The sequence below is a fragment of the Calypte anna genome, chromosome 3, assembly GCF_003957555.1.
Source record: "Calypte anna isolate BGI_N300 chromosome 3, bCalAnn1_v1.p, whole genome shotgun sequence".
In the NCBI taxonomy this organism is placed as follows: Eukaryota; Metazoa; Chordata; class Aves; order Apodiformes; family Trochilidae; genus Calypte; species Calypte anna.
The window spans coordinates 80,074,494-80,088,093 of NC_044246.1; positions in this window are offsets into that span (position 1 = coordinate 80,074,494).

Genomic DNA, 13,600 nt, shown 5'->3' on the forward strand with positions numbered 1-13,600 from the left:
ACCTGTTTTACCTCCCTCCTCCCTCACAGCAGACTATTATACAGAAGAATGTTTTATCTGTGGTTGATTGGATATCTGCTTTCTTCTCCAACAGATTTTCTTTGAAATGTCTTTTTTTCAGTAACAGATTATTCATGAGTTTTGTACAACTTGTGCAGATACATTGCCCCTTGTTTTTTTGCTAGTCTGTACTGTAATGCACTTCCTTCATGCCAATGTTTGGAAAAAGAGCAAAATAATATGCTGGCCTGTCCTCACCTGAAAATTTCATTATCTAATTTAGATCATTGAAATAGATTAAGTGGGAATATAAGGTGTGGATCCAGTTAGTAGAATTTATGCCCTCTCACCTCCTTACATTTCCATCAAGGTCCTACCAACTCTTAGTAGCTCTCCTTCACAGGAGCTCAGTCCTTGCCTTCTTGGGAGGAAATGGCTCATAGTGTAACTCTCAATAAATGAATTGAAGAAGAATCTCAAACTTCTGTCCCACAGTTTTTTGGATATCTGACTTGAATAGATGAACAGGTCAGGTTTCACTCTGCAAAACACAGAACTTCATGCTTAACTCGCCTGGGCAAAATCTAATTCAAGAGAAAAATTAATTCCAAAATTATTACCAACATAGTGTTTGGTTCATTCGGCATAAAGAGTTGTAGCAACATTTTTTTCCCCTGAGGAGAGGGAGAAAAGATACCTCAACTTTCCACCCCAGTTCAGTGTGAAAACAAGTACTGAAACATTTTCCTAGAAGCAGGTGATTTGTTTTTATAGTTGCTTTTTGTTTGGTGGTTGGTTGGTTTTTTTTCCTCAGGTAGATTTCTCTATTTGTAGGTGAGAAAGAAGGTGAGAAGAGAGTAGAAAGCAGACAGAGTGATGGAAGCTGGAAAAGAAATGAGGAGGATTGTATTAACACTGAGCATCCAACTTGAACTATGAAAACTTCCATGAGGACTTACAGACTGAAATGCTGCTGTGCAGACATTTACACAATCAGAAGAACCTCCTTCGTTGGTTTTTCTTTCCTTTTTTCCCTCTCAGTATCAAATACACAAGTTTTGCCCCTTGTTAGAGGCCAGGACTCCTGTTCTGGTGAGCATTCTGGAGTGTGATTCAGAGAAAGTTCTGTTTTGTCACTGGCCCCATTACCTAATGTTTTGCAGCCCAGAGCAATAAAGATTTATTCATCTCATATGTGTCTGGTTGTGACCTTATGTTCAGCCACAGTCAGACTGCTTTGCGCTCCAAGGCTCTCGGCTCAGCATTCCAAACCCAGGAACTGCTGCTCCTGGGAAGACCAGACTGCAGAGCTTTGCTGGACAGTAAATTAGGCCCTGAAGGCCCAACCTTCTTAAACTAAGCACTCAGCTTCATCTGGTTTTTTATTGCACCAACTCCGCCCTGAGGAAAATCACAAGTAAGAGTCCAATACATTTCAAATATGTTATCTAACTTCAACATGTTTTGCTTAGAGTCAGTTTGAATATAGCACTGCTTAGCTTTGCTTTGAATACCATTTCTCTATGTGCTGTTTATGATAAATGCCTCTGAGTCAACTTTTATACTGAATGCAGGAGCTCACTCAGTACTTATATAACCAACGTGGGGATTGTGCTCAATTTCCCAGCCCCCTAAACCAGACCTAATTCACACATAAGTTTTATCCTTCCATAAGTCACACACAGCTGTGCAGTCCATAGATGCGACTCAAAATATTTTTTCAGAGTATTATCTTCCTTTCTTACCCCTTAGAAGCTCATCATCCTCTCTCTTAAAACATGATTCTTAAGTATTCACTCCCTCAACCAAGCTGAGCCTCACTATGTTTCTCTCCTGGTGGAAACTCCATGGTAATACTTGTGCTGAGAACTGGTAGCTGAGCTGCTTCCTCAACTCAGGAAAACTCACTGAATGACACAGGAGGAACACAGAGCATCCCATTATAAAATAATGGGATGAAAAATTACTTCTGGCAGGTCTCAGAAAAGGTGGTGTTTCCATACCATGAGAGAAGTTCAGAACAATGCACCTTCTAATAGTTATTTGACAATGATCAGAAGAATTTTGATATGTGTTACAGCCAACTTCTCCTACTCATTGTGCTGAAAATGAAGCTCAAACTATGCCAAATTAATGGCCCTTTGATACATGTGAGGTTCTTTATGGCTAAGTTGTCACCATCCATCAAGCTTTGTTGATGCAACAAAGTGTGTACCAGGAAAGGTGAGATACACAGTTAATGAAAAAAAAAATTAATGTATTTCTGAGACACTCTAATGAACTCAATACTTAAACCTTTTGACTTGCATTTACCCAGGAGAACATCTAATGGGATCTTCCCATTTTCTTTAATCATTTCACTCAGTGTATTTTTTTTTCCTTATATTTCACTATATGTAGAGAGAACTAAGACACAAAGCACATGTGGAAAATAAGCTGTCAGTATTACCACAGTGGTTTTGATGGAGGGGCTAATAGAAAAGTTATTTTATCTGGACTGAATTCACTGTGAACTTTCAAGGGACTTATCTTTCACTCTTGGCTTAAGTAGCAGAAAGATTTGGTTGATAGGTTGCTGGTATCTGAAAAATACTTTTCATTGATGTGAGAAGGAACACATGTGAAACTGGAATGGCTTTGTGATTTGTGAAGCAAAAGTTCACCATAGTATCAAGCCTTTCCTTCAGCTTTCCTCTGTGAGAGAAATCAGCTACATTTGACCTAAAAACCTCAGACCTAATTTTGAATAACTACAGAAAAACAGCTTTTAACAGGATTGTATTTCACTGTTTCAGACAAATGTAAATTCCTTTCCCTCTGCGTGGATTTTTCTAAAGAGGGAAATCCAATTCCCTTTGGATTCTTCCCCTCTGAGTGAGGATGAGACTGAGTCATCCTCCATTTGTTTGTGTTTGATGACGGATATTACTCTGAACTTCCAAACAATCTCAGCAATGAAAACAGGGCATCTGGAGCTCAGTTCAGTTATACTTACATCCTTCAAAAATACTTCATAGAAATATGCATATGTCTAATTTTAAACTCCTCAATAATTCCACTGGCTTTAGCTGGGACATTTCCAACATTAAAATTTGCTGGGTTAAGACCATCCTACTTAATAAAGCTGTGTCCCATTTACAATAGTAATTTGGCACCCGTGGCTTTCCTGGCAGTGAAACTGTTTTACCATTTTGTTAGTTTAGACATGCTTTTCTGGGGCCAGCATGATATCAGTGATTTAACACAACTATTTGTCTAGTATATGCCACCTCCATCCAGGTAGATAGGTCTTTGGACAGGGCACACTTCATGGTCCTCCTCCAGAGAGCACTGCTAAACTGATTTCTTGTCAGATTTGCCTTTGAAAACTGTCAATTCCATTTGCTCATATGTGAGAGTAACATGAAAGGTGTAGGATGGAAATTGTTTGAAAGCATAGCCTGCTTTGCAGCAAGCAACAGACCTAGACTGGAATTTTGTCTTCTTCCATTTGTGATTCAGGTATGATTTAATCTGAAGCACTGATAAAAGCAGAAGGTTGAAAATTCTATTCAGCTGCCTAAATTAAAGGTTAGTAACTCTGTAGCAGACTTCAGAAAGCCCCACACAGAAACTATTAATATTAATGTATTGCAATTTCTGTTGTCGGAGTCTTCTTGCAGTCATTTGCTATGCTCAGCAACCATACAGATGTTCTCCTGAGCCAGGCTCTTCTCACAACACACAGGATGAAACTGTTTCCTTGGTTAGACAGCTCACCCTTGAGGCACGCTCAAAGAACATCCTTCTTTGCACATTTCTACTGCAGCTTCAAATTAAGGAGGCAATGTAAGAAGTAAGAAGCAGCAGGGGTGAGAAAAATACAGTCTTTCTCTTCAGACAGAATATTCCATGCTGACAAAAAAGTCAGGATTCAGCAACTCAAAAAGTTTCTTTGCTTTTATTATACATTCATATGAGAGAATTCACATAGATGTGCAAGACCGGCTCCTTTCCTGGAGGCTGCTGGACTGCAGCTCTCAGAACCTGAACTCTTCTGAAAGCTGTAAATGTTCATCTGATTCTTTACAGTAACAGTTTTATGGATAAAAGCTCTTTTCTCCCAAGAATATTTTTACCTGCAAATGCAACAAATCCTCTTCTCTATCTGATAGGGGCTTTCCACTCCATTCTATCTGGGCAGAATTACTAAGCAAATCCTGCTGTTATTTCTACTTGCTGCTGAGCATTAATCTTTTGTAGTCATTCCTACTGCAGGATGAGATGAGAAAAAATAATTTCTTTTTAACATAGGGTACAAAAGAAAAGAAAACAAACAAACAAACAAACAAACAAAACCTGCACAAGATTATTTCCAACTTGCTGTTTGTCATCAGCAAAGTCTGAGACCTGACAGTGGTCAAGGTCTGTGGCCTGACAGTGATAAGGCAACTCAAGCAATGAACAATTCTAAGCAACATCTAGCCCAAACCAGCATGAACACTGAAGCAGTTTTGTATTAAGTTTGAGCTCTTCATGCCACCTTTGCAGTTTCCAGGGTTTTCTTTAACTCCTGGCTTGTAGGCTCAAAGCAACTTCAGTCAAAATAGCTGAGTATTGCCAAGTTTCAGGTCAAAAGTATGTCAAAAATAGAGTTTTACATTATTTCCATCCAACTGTGAATCCCTACCTGCATCTAATATTTAGCCTGAGCTCATTTGAAAAATTTTAGGTCTTGAAGTGAAAGTTTCTCTCACTTACAGTTTGAAGAATGATGGAATTGTATAGTACTCTCAGTGGGTTTCTTCCAAACCCCAAATATTGTGATAGGCATCTCTACAACTATCAGAAGTGGATTAAGGCAAAGATTTTGATGGTGTGCATAGTCAGATTCTCAAAAAATATACACAAGACAGAGCCAAACAGAAGAATAAAACAAGAAATCAGTGGTCCTTTTTTATTTTTCACTTACTAGTTTCAAGTAGAAAATATTGAGGGCAAAGTTCCTGGGAAATGCTTTGTGATTCACATTTCTTTTAGACACGTTCCTACAATAAACATAATTTTAGAGTCACAACAACAAACATTTTTTGCACAACAAAACAGGCAATTTTTCCCTCTTAGAGACAGTCAATTCCAAAACAAGGATGACACCCACAGGTAGATAGATGCTGCTCACCTTTGGGTGTGTATTCTGGCATAGTCTGGAAAGATAGCAATACATAGCTTGCCTCACCAGTGCATCATTACACTTTCCTAAAACCCCAGGGACACAATCTACCTGTTGAGCAGCCAGCTAGGAGTGACATAGACAAGGATATTTCCAGAGTGACCTACTTAAAATCACAAGGGTGTAATCTACAAAGTGATACAGACATCTTGTAGTCTACACCACAGCCCAGCTGACACATACCTTCAAGTGAGATCAAAGCCTTTTTTTGCCTGTTTATCTCAAGAAAGTCCCCATGGCAGCTACATTTCTGCTGCCAGGCATCCATGGAGCCTTCCTTTGTCCCAGCTGTACAGAACAGAACCATAGGAAAGTTCTAGCAACCGCAACGGTGGTAAAAGGGTTGGACTCGATGATCTCTGAGGTCCCTTCCAACCCAGCCAATTCTATGATTCTGTGATTCTATGATTCTGCACCAGAGAGATCTGAAAGGATAGATGCACTGTTCTCCAGAACCAAACACACATAGCCCTGCCAGCAACAGCCCTGAAGTGACATGAGAAGTATTTTGAAAGAAGTGTGGTACAACCATCTACGTTGTACCACAACTTACCACAGACTTACCACAACTAAGCCTGTTCAAGAGGGCTCTGGTGGGTCCATTACATGAATGCAGCTGACAAGACAGGGTGGCAGATAGGGCCCAGACCTCTGGAAGGAGATGATGTCCCATCCTACTGCCAAATTGTTATTCGGAAGACAGGTTGCCTGCTCCAGGATCAGGCAGCAGTTTTCAGTGTTGGTGTGAGCCTTGGATGTCTGGAGAGGTGATTTTGGGAAATACATGCTCCATGGATATAGATGGCCTTACATATAGGAATGTGCCTCTTCAGTTTTGTATCTCATTGTCACAAACAAGGGGCGAAAAAACTCATTCACAACTCATTTCATTAAAAGGAAATAAGTTGGTTTACTTCATTTCCTTTTCCTTGTCTTGCCTTTTTCTTCATAACCATTGCCCAAAGACCATGAAAATAAAAGTAGTTAAACATTAAAAGTTATTCTCCCCCATTTCAAAATTTGAATTACTAACCCTTACCTGTGGTAAAGGTGGAAAAACTTTTTGCAAAACCATTTTTTAATTGATCATGCAGAGTATATCACAAAAATCTGAAGAAATTATAGGGAAAACATTGCAAAGCAGAAAAATATCTAGACAACAGTCTATATTTCAATTTTTTCAAACATAACAGCTCATATTACAACTTCCCTTATACCCTACCTGTATCACTAGAGGCAAAGATTCTCCTTCAAGAAAGAGGACATTCAAGGTTCCCCATCACTCAAAGTGTCCTACAGGAAGAATGTCAGACCTGATGGTGACCTGATGGTAACTTCTGGTCAAGCACGTGGTCTGTTAAGCTGTGTTCAAGGACAGCTTCCTGATCCTTGTAGGTTTAACAAACAATACAGCCTGTTACACTGGCTGCAGATGGGGCCATGTGGGTCAGTACTGCAAAACCACAAAAATACCAAAGAGTAGAAAGGATTACTAACCTCTACTCTTGGCAGGTTGTGTTATGCAACTTTTCCAAAAGCATGTTAGATATTGGCAGACACAGAGAAATATCATCCAAGTCCTTTTCTCTCTCCCTCACTCTTTTTCTTCCTTCTTTAATAGTCAATTTGGTGTTCTGGAAAGAAAAAAATGTTCCATGAAGAAATCACTTTGAAGCCTAATTTTTCACTGCCAAAGTACTTGGGACACTTGTTTTTTCCAGTCTTTCAATAACTCTTGTTATCACTACTGCTGATTCATCTTCTGATGCCAAGGGAAAAACAGTTTAATGGGAATATGAAGAGGTCACAACTGAATTATTTTGGCTGTTACAAATGGCTCTGCAAATCACTCTCTGTGCTGCTATGAAACAGATTTTCATAATTTCTGAATCAAAGCTAGCACTCTAGGGCAGAACGATGTCCAGATTAGTGGAAAAGCATGCAGCTTTACCTCTCAAGCAGAAGGTGCCCCTCTCATCCAGCTGAGGTGAACATCACTCTCCTGCATACTGCTGAAGCATTACTCCATTACAGCAATCCCATGTAGATTTCTCCTATGGGGGAAAAAAATGTCTCTAGCCTCCCCTGTAAGTCCTTATGCAGTGCAGTGAATCAGGATTTATACCTCAAGATGCTTCTGGAGAGCATAAAAGCTCTGCTATTTTTTACCCTACCTCCAAAGCTCGCACAGGAATTTTGCTTAACTAGAAACAAAGAAACCATTGAATTGTTTCTCCATCTCTTCATAAAATCTCATGTGCTCTCCACAAACACATGCAGACAAATATATTTGAAAGTGAGTTAAATAAGTGCAATAAATCACAGTGAATTTCACCTGCACTTGATGTCTTCAAACCTTTCACAGAGAAGTTACAAAAAAAAATAATTTTAGCAGAAGTTAATTTGTAAAATCCTTCAACAAAAGATGCTTGGATATTATGTTATTTTAAATAGTTCACTGTAAATATTTATAATGATACTATGTGTAACTGCATCCTATTAATCAATCAGATGGTTTTGTGTCTGTTCCTTTTTCAGAGGCAGAACACTGTGTGATAAGAGTATAAACAGAGTAGGCAGCTGAACGTAGCAATGACCTGTGATGAATCTAAATTTTTGGCTTTTTCTCAAGATATTTTGAGATTATAAATCAAATGAGTGTGTGTGTGGGGGGTATCGTGTTAAGATGCCAGAGATAAGTCAAGAAGAGGCACAAAACTGATAAATCACTTCTTGCTGTCAATAACCTCTACTGGATGCTTTCCTCATCATGAGCTGCACTTTACAAAACATGAGACATATGTGAGCTAACAGGCTGTTTAGCTCATCCTCATCTGGTGAAATTAAATAGCATTTGACAGCCAGCACTCTAAAATGAGTCTCAAATTATTTTTATGCAAAGTGACATAGTCTCAAAGTGACATAGTCAGAGAGAGTAAGTTTGCTCCCATCCTGATATAGGTTTACTTTGAAGTTCTCACTCTTAACAGGATCAACATCCCACAAGGATTTTATTGGTCTGCTGCATTAAAGGAGCATGGTGCCAGCATGAGGACAAAGGCCATTGCTGCTGCCTCTTGTGCATGAGACCATCCTGGACCAGGTATGCCATTTCCCCACCACTTTAACACTTTCAAGCCAGGCAGACTGAGGAAAGCTCCTCATGTTTGGGTTCTTAGGTTTTAGGCATGGAATGGTTGCTATGTGATTAGTATTACCACAAAGAAGGTTGCTCTGGACAGAGAAGACTTTAGTTGTTCAGAAAGTAGAAGGTCAGGGTTTCAAAAAGTTTCAGGCAGACCCAGCTGAAGCTGAGAGAGGATTTGAGATTGTAGTGTGGGACATAAGAACTCGCATCTCCCCTAAGTTCCATTCCAGGTGCCTTCTTCCTTCAATCAAGTTCTAGGTGCACTTTGTTCCATTTCAATCAGTTCCTTGGCTGAAATCTGGAATAATTTTCATTAAGATCTGCTATGGGATGGTTGGAAGAAGCATAATGAAAAAAAATAAATAAATAAAGCAAGAATTGATCTTCTCAGGACATGTTCAAGTGAAGGCTGATGGCTCAGATTACTGTTGGCATCAGCTGCCTCTGAGCATTTCCAGTCCTGGCGGTCATGAGAGTACTGATAAAATATAGCTAACATCTGTCAATCCCTATTTCAACAGCAGGCTTCACAGTTGAACAAACATACTTCTAAGCACTGCAGTTCAATTTTCTTTTTAAGCACATAGCTTCTTTACCCCTTCCCATAGAAATGGTTTTCACAGGAAATTTAAGATAAACAGAAGAGAAAGTTCAGTATAGACATGTGGTGTTCATCAAGGAGAACTTCCAAATCAGCAGGCGTGTACCTTCACAGAGCTGGAAACCACCACCATATAATCATCCTCTGCTCACTTGGACCCCACCAGCTACCATAGCTGAAAGTCCTTAGCCCCCTTGTCTGCCAGTTTGACCAACAAGACCTTCAGGACTCCAGAGGGTGATAAAATGGAGGGGGGGGGGGAGGGGTAAACAGTCTCTCATTATGGGTACTTGCCTGTTTGTAATACATACATAGGTCCTGAGCCAGTTACTCCTTCAATTACTATGAAAATGCCAGATTATTATAGCAATCACAGCAGAAAACTTTGCTTGCTATGACACTAATCACAGAATCAGAGAATAGTAGGGGTTGGAGGGGACTTGGGGAGATCATCAACCCCCTTGCCAGAGCAGGATCATTTAGTGTAGGTCACACAGAAAAGAATCACTCTTGGCCATGCATCATATAGAAGCACAGTGCACACTCATGTCCTCCCATCACATGGTTACATGTGCAGACATTTAAAATTTCCAGTGATTAAATCTCTTCCTTTAAGCTTCAGTGGCTTGATTTTAATCTAGACAGCGTGGTAGGCAGCATTTCCACAAGACACCATTGCATCTCTTCAGTCTTATCTGTAGGAAATATTAAAAAAAAAAAATAAATGGTGCTGCTTCCCGTAGGTTACATCACCCACAATTTTTAAATGCCCTAGAAAGAATTATAAGCATCACTATATCATAACCTTACTCCAGAACACACATATTTCTAACGAAACCTAGTAAGTGGCCTTCTGATATATTTATGTATTCCTGTGGATTGCTTCTGAAGCCTTCTCCTTTTTTGCCCTCATATTTCCATTTCATTTGCTTGCTATTTTTTCATGACTGCATTAAGTACTGACAGTTTTCAATTAGTCTCAGTGTTCACACTCCTCAAAAGCTGTAACTATTTACTTTCTCCTGTTACATTCCTCCTCCAGTTTGCACAGGAAATGTACTCAGAGTATTTCAGTAGAGAATTTGGATGGTTGCAGTCCTCCACATGATAGTCTGAGACAGGATAGGATAGTCAGGAGGTCTCAGGATAGTCTGAGACATAGGCCACTACAAAGGGGATAGACACTGCAAAAGGCAATATTTTTTTTTGTCAGCATAAGAAGCCTTCCATAGCCCTGTTAGTTGAAACAGGTCTGGGTGTGCCAGGTGGAATCCTTGCTCTGTCAGGAGAATGCCTGTCAGAAAGCCAGAATTTCTCCATTTTTATCTCCTCTCACCATAACACTGCCTTGAATTTTATAGAATGTCCTCATCCATTCTCCAAAATTTGACATGTTCTAAAGTTACTTCAAAGTATGACAATCCCCTTCCCGCTGGAGGCCACAGAGTGACCTCCCTGCATACCCCAGGCCAAACTTCAACCTTTAAGCATGGGACATTTTTCCTTTGAGGATCTGAACAGAAAGTTTGTATACAAAGCTCTTTCTAAGGTGAGTTATTCACAACCTGCACAGCATCCTGACAAATAACCCAGAGCTCCCTGTCACAGAAACAAGGTGATCATTAAAGGCCAGTTGCACAGAAGGTTGCCACGAACCAGCTCCTTCCAACAATTTAGAAATATAAGCAGATTTTCTCTCCACCTCAAGTTTTTTCACCAGAAAACAAGTCAAAGTTTGTCCTCAGCACCATTAACCTCTGGCCTGAAGAAGATTCAAGAAGTCCAAGAAAGTGAATTTGTAAGTATAGCAGCAGTTCCATGCCTGCTGGAGTATTTCACTGGAGACTTACAGAAGATGCAGCAAAGGTTTTCCAGTCAGATTCCTCCCCAGTTATTTTCCCAATTTCCATCTCTCTCACTCTGATATGATATTTTTCCAGTAAAAATTTTCATTATGACAGTGTTTTAAAATTCCCTTTACAGACTAATAAGCTCATGTGTAGTTGAAAGGGAAAAAATCAATTAAAAAAATCTGTGCAATTTTTTGCTTCTTTTGGCTGGTTTTGTAACACATAGCCTGCTATACATGATTTTTGTGGAAAACAGGTTTGAAAGAAGATTTGATATCTATATATTTCTATGGAAAATCCTTTGAATATTACAAAGCCCATGGACATTGTAGTAATAATACATCCTGCTGAAGATCTTAATCCTGGCTATCAATGCCAGAGAAACTTTCTAGGATAAATAGCACTACACATCACACTGAACAGAAACCATTGTCTCTTTCCCTTTGAAGTTTTGATAGCTAGAGAATACAACCAAATTGACTGTGGCACAGCCCCAAGCATATGGGATTCCCTTGCCTCGCTACCTTGCTAATGGGCTGGATGAAAAATGGCAAAAAAACATCAGTCTGAACTTAGGTTTTTGTCCAAGCAATGTTCACTTCTGCAGAGGCAGCAGTTATCCCCCATGTCAGTAGTCACTAGCATGATTATTTGGAACAAAACTCAAACCCTTTGTTCAGCATCTGAAACGAATTAATTCTGTGGTTGAGCTGTGGCAGGGTATAATGAATAATTTCTCTGCAGCTGCTCATTTGCTCTTGCAGTAAACTTCACTCCTGTGTATGCTTTTACTTGTTACTAGGGCACTGAAATACTGCTTGTAGAAAATTAATTATCATTTATAGTCCAGCGTTGCAACAGATAGACCCATACCAAAGTAATATCTGCTCATACAGACCCCAGTCCATCCTTCACATTGCAAGGCAGAAGACTCAAACTTGAACAGCTCAGGAGATGCTTTGGGTACAAATGTCGAGGTGCTGGCAGTGGGAGCTGCATGGTGGCCTCTGTGAGGAGACCCTGGGGCTACCCCAGGCCAGGCACAACTGATTCCATCCAGATCCAAGTGATATTCCCCTCAGAGGGGAGGTGAGCTCCTCAAAGGAAGTGTGTGTAAGGAAGATCAGTAAATGGTGAAGAATTAAAAAAAAAAGGACCTCTGGGAACAAAGCAGTAGGAGGTGTTCCATGGCCGAGCTACTGACACCCTCAAAAGGACTTCAGCCCAGGGACAACCCATCCCAGAGCAGGGAAAAGAAGTAAGAAGGAAGCAACAGCGAAAGAAAAGATTAAGGAACAAGAAGCAGCAGAAAGAAACCACAGTGTCCTGACCTCGCCATCCTGTGTCAAACATCACCTCAAACCAAGCATAACCTTCAGTGACACAAAGGGGATTGAAAGAGCAGCTCTGTGGGTGCTCGGCTGCTGGCTGGGACCAGTCCACCAGAGGAGGTTATTTACTTTTAAATGCATGACCGTTTTTGAAAGCAATAACTGCTCACTGCAGATAGCTTCCTAAAAGATAAAAAGAAGTATAATGTTGTGAAGAGCTCATTAAGTAAAGGAAATCATCTTAAAAATCAGCTGATTCTTCAGTTTCAAAATTTGAGCCCACTGTCTTCATAATGAAATATAATTGAACTAACTGGGAAAAAAAAGAGGTCCTCAGTTCAGGTTTCAGGTAGTAATTGATATGCAGCAGAAAGCTACAGTTTAATCCTCAGGCTGTAAGATATAGATGTCCAGAACTTAGTGATAATTTGAAGCACAATTTAAAAACAAAAACCAAACAAAACCAAACAAACAAAAACCAAGCAAACACAAAACAAAAATCCCAAAACAGAAACAAGTTGATCTTCTATTAGAAAGTTTCAAACTGGCTGAAGTAAATACATAATCTAAAAGTATTTAAATTGTCTTTTTTATTTTAAATATATCACTTTCAACACACTTGTAGCTGGTAATCTTCCATTTTGTCCATGTTTATGAAGATATTATTGTTAGAGGCTGAAGAATCCTGACTCGTCACTACCATTCAGCACCACTTGATGCATCCGAGATTCAAGAATTTAGCAAAACAGGTGAAAGCTGTTCCAAATAACACTGGGACAAAACCAACAAAATTCTCAACTGACTGATATGGTGTATTTCTATCTGCTGTGTACCTGATTGCATGTGCTCAGTATCTCATACTGTTCAAACTAACAGAAGCAGAAAAATTTATTATAAGTCCAGATACTATTTCTGTGCACTGTGCACCCAGCAATTTACTCTACATTCTTCAACTAATGAAGCCAAACAGCCTGTGATAGATTACCATGAATATAATTTCTAACTGAGCAAGTGTCACTTGCAATTCATTCTTGATTATAAATCTGAACTGAGGTTTCCAAACCTGTTTTTATACATGTTCATGTGAAAAGCAGAGTCTCCAGTGAGCTTCAGCTGGCACAGTCTGCACTTGTCAGCTTGCACGTCTTTTAATTTAGGGATAATATTTCCTGGGAGTTTGTTCCCACATCCAAAGTGGAAGAGGGAGATGCACAAGTGACAATTCATCCTTGGTGCTTGATGAAATTTATCTAAAACAGTGTTTTACTTGCTTTAACATGTAGAAAGCAAGCAAGTCCTCTAAAAGAGAAGTAATGTCTTCAATGGGACTCACCCTAGTGACTGGACAACCGGTAAGTTTTCCAGCACAAAAGCACTTCTCTGAGTCTGCCCTAAAAGTTCACATCTTTTCCCCACATCTATGGGTGGTAACAAAAGAGGTAAGGTCTCAGTAGAAACTTA